Source organism: Macaca mulatta, chromosome 8 (genome assembly GCF_049350105.2).
Source record: "Macaca mulatta isolate MMU2019108-1 chromosome 8, T2T-MMU8v2.0, whole genome shotgun sequence".
NCBI lineage: Eukaryota > Metazoa > Chordata > Mammalia > Primates > Cercopithecidae > Macaca > Macaca mulatta.
Window position 1 is genome coordinate 148,030,360 of NC_133413.1, and position 4,249 is coordinate 148,034,608.

The following is a 4,249-nucleotide window of genomic DNA, read 5'->3' on the forward strand; positions in this document are numbered from 1 at the left end:
AAATCTTTGCAAATATTGGCTTTTTGAGGACTTCTTTATGAAAAAACACAAGTCTCTTCGTTAAATAAAAACACTACTTCCTTCTGTTTATTGATAATTAATAGGTCTGGTTTTACATGAACAATTTTTACAGTGGGTTGTTTAGCTGAGAGAAAATAAAATTTAGGCAGATAATTAGAAATATTTATATATTTAAAAGGACTGAACTTTAAAAAATAAATTGATATATTCTTTCTGGTTCCAGGCAGTAGATCATGCAAAGGTTGAGAATTCATTGAAAGATATAAAAATAAGATTTAAAGAAAATAACTTTCCTTATCTATTTTTGATGTGAGGTAATACTAGCCTCGTAATACAAATTGGACAATGCCTCTTTTATTTGTTTTCTGAAAGAATGTTTTTGTCATTGAACGTTAAATAGAACTCACTTGTGAAATTGTCTGCTGTGCCAAGATTTTGATTGCATGTTTTAAGTGAATAATTGAATAATTTACCTAATGGCACTAATTACTTTAATTACCAAAGCATGATTTATACTTTTTTTCCTTTTTATTTTTTTGTTTTAGAATTTTGGTACACTACTTGATTAACTATATGTCTAATTGTCTAGTTCATTTAAATTTTCAAATTTGTTGGCGGAAAGTTGTTTGTTGTATTTCTGTATCTTTTTAAATTTCTGTTTATCTGCGTCAATACTAGATTTCATATTTCTTATTATGTTTATTGGGGTCTATTCATTTTTCCTTCATGCACCCTAACAGAGATTTTTCTAGTCTTTCAATCATTTTGAAAATATTTATTTGACTTTGTTGTTTTCTCTTTTACATCTTTGGTTTACATGTCATTAATTTAGGTTATTTGTTTCATTATTTTTCCTATTGTGTGCTTCATTTTCAATTATTCCTTTCTTACTTAATATTTAAGTATTTTCTCATTTTGATTATAAGCATTTAGAGCCATAAATTTACCTCAACTCTTCAAGTAAGCTGCATTTCACATGTTCTAATATGCAGCATTTTCTTCCCACTTAATTATTTAAAATTCATAAATGATCGTGAATTCACAATTAAGTTATTTGTGAAACATATAAATTATTTTAACAGCTTTTATAGGTATTTTGACAATAAATTGCAAATATTTAAAGTATACAATATAAGTTTTAACATATGTATACAGTCAGAAACCAGTCACCACAAGATAGTGAACATATCCATAACACCAAAAACTTCCTTGCGTTCCTCTATCTGTCCTTCATTGCCAACCCCAGCTCCAGACAAGCAGTGATCTTTCCATCACTATAGATTTGTTTGCATTGTATAGACATTTTTTTAAATGGAATCATGCAAGTAGCTACCCTTTGTTGTCTGATTACCTTTATTCAGAACAATTAATTTGAGATTTGTACTTAGATTGATGAGTAATATCTTACTGTTTGGGCATATCACCATTTGTTTATCCATTTATCTGTTGCCTAACATATTTTTTTTCCAGAATGGTTGCAATATTTTAAATTTCCACCTGCTCTGAATGAAAGTTCTTAAGGTGCAACATACTTTTCAATACTTGGTATGTTCAGTTGTTTTAATTTCAAACATTCTAACCAGTGTGAAGTGGTATTTGACTATAGATTTAATTTACAATTTCCTAATGACTAATGAAGCTAAGCGTATTTTAATGTGCTTATTTGTCATCAATAGATTTTTCACCAAGGGTCTATGCACATTTTTGCGTATGTTTTTATTAGATTATTTTCTTATTATTGAACTTCAGTGTTCGTTATAAGTCCTGGATCCCATCTATCATCAGACATACCCTTTGCAAATATTTTCTCCCTGTCTGTGGCTTTTCTTTTCATTTTAATGAAAGTTTTAGGAGCAGAAATTATTAACTTTGAAAAGGTAGTAGTGACACATATTGCTCGGAGGATGGTGGATGCTGGCTTGCACCATGTGGTTCCCAGCCACCTGTGTCCCCTCGTGTTTGGTTTCCTGTGTGACAACCAACTCTTGGAGATGGCCAAGAAGTTCACCAAAGTGACAGGAACTACACAGTAGGATGCCAATGCATCTTCCCTCTTGGACATCTACAGCTTCTGGCTCAAGTCTGCCAAGGCCCCAAGGCGAAAGTTACAGGCAAATGGACCAGTGACTAAGAAAGCTAAGAAGAAGTCTTCATCCTGTGACGGCAGTGAGGACAGCAGCGAGGAGGAGGGGGACAATCAAGGGCCCCCAGCTAAGAAGGCTGCTGTACCTGCCAAGGGAACCAGTCTGCCTCAGCATCCTGAAAAGGCTGTGGCCAAAGCATCAGAGCAGGAGCAGTGAAGAATTTAGTGACAGTGAGGAGGAGACAAAAAGCAAAAGCCTGTCCAGATGGAGTCAAGCCGCAAGCCAAGGCAGCCAAAGCTCCTCCTAAGAAGGCCAAGAAGTCTGATTCTGATTCTGACTCAAGCTCTGAGGATGAGGCACCAAAGAACCAGAAGGCAAAGACTACACCTGTGGCAGCTAAACTCGGGCTAAAGCCATACGGGGTACTCTGGCTCCAGCAGCACCTAAAGTAGCCAATAGCAAAGCAGCCAGCAGCAGCTGCAGCAGCAGTGGTGACTCAAAGAAGGGGAGGACAGCAGCTATCCTTGAAAAGACTGTACCCAAAAAGCAAGTCATGGCCAAGGTCCCAGTGAAAGCAGCTGCCACCCCTACCCAACAGAGTTCCAGCAGGGAGGACTTCACCAATGAGGAAAAAGGGGACCAGAACCTTCCAAAAAAAGGAAAAAACAGATCCCTATAGTTCAGTCCCCCGACCTTCTGCTCCTCAACCAAAGAAGTCTGTGGGAACTCACACTTCCAAGAAAACTGCGGGGAAGAAACAGCTTGCGGAAAGCAGTGAAGACAGCATGGATGAATCTAACTCCAGTTCTGAGGAAGAGGAGAGACCCCTGTCTATGGGAGTCATCTCTAAAGCAACAACCAAATCACCTACAGCAAAAAGAAAGCAATAGAGATCTCTGCAGACAGCTCAGACCCCGACAGCTCTGAGGATAAAGGAGCTCCTCCCAAGCCAGCCAGTGCCACCAAGAATTCCTCAAATAAGCCAGCTGCCACTACCAAGTCACCTGCAGCAGAGTCAGCTGCAACTCCCAGGCAAACTGCAGTCAGTGGCCCGAAGTTTCTGACAAGAAAAGCTGGCAGCAATTCCAGTGAGGAGAAGAAGACAAAGATCACTGTGGCCACCCCTAAGCCCAAGGTGACTGCCAAAGCAGCTCCTGCCAGGCTGGTACTTCAGGATGGTTGGGTCTGCAGCTCTGATTCAGACAGCTCCAGGAGTGAGGAGGAAGAGAAGACAGCTGAATCCCCAGTTGAGAAGAAGCCACAGAAGGCAGCAGCAGGCATAACCCCTTCCAAGCCAGCCTTGGAAAGAAGGTAAAGGCCGAGGGCAGCAGCAGTTCTTCTTCTGATGATTCCAGTGAGGATAAGGAAGAGAAGCCCAAGGGCAAGTGCTCTCCAAGTCCACACCCAAGGCCAATGGCACCTATGCACTGACTGTCCAGAATGGAAAAGCAGCTAAGAACAGTAAGGAGGAAGAAGAGAGCAAGAAGACAAGAAAAATGTAGCAGTGGCAGTTTCCACACCAGGTTCAGTAAAAAAGTAGAAGCAAAATGAGGCTGTCAAGGAGGCAGAGACTCCTCAAGCCAACAACATAAAGCTTCAGACCCCTAACAGAGTTCCAAAAAAGAAGAAAGGAGAAAAAAAGGCATCATCCCCATTCTAAAGGGTCAGGGAGGAGGAAATGGAAATGGATTCAGGAGTGGCAGACAACTTGATGCCAAAGGAGGTGCAGCTGGAGACTGAAAGAGCGAGCCAATCCGGTTTTGAAGTTCACCAAGGCAAATCCTTCTGGCATGAGAAAACTAAGAAGAAAGCAGGGAGGCTCAACCTCTGTCCAGGTCACTTTCGTTCAGTTTGGCAGAGAGTGACTGGGCCATCTTTGGTGAAGCAGGAGTGATGATCAAACACCACTCACTTTCTCCAGTGGACTGGAGAGCCCTCAGCTCTATAGGTTGGGGCCTTGATGAGGATGAAAGCTCAGAGTAGGTCCTAAGACTTTATAGTGGAACATCCCCTCTTGTCCTTTTCTATATTCCCAGTTTTGTGCAGATTTGTTTTTGAGTGTTAAGTAGCAGGGACAAAATAAGGGGAATGCTATTTTTTAAGAAAATTGATTTCTACTGTTGTCCCCTTCTTCCTTTTCTGTG

The 4,249-nt window shown here is 40.2% G+C and overlaps 1 pseudogene; it reads left to right on the top strand.

Moving 5' to 3' along the window:
• The first annotated feature begins 1,925 nt into the window (after window positions 1-1,925).
• On the top strand, window positions 1,926-3,970 carry LOC100425704 (nucleolar and coiled-body phosphoprotein 1 pseudogene; annotated as a pseudogene).
• Window positions 3,971-4,249: the final 279 nt, after the last annotated feature.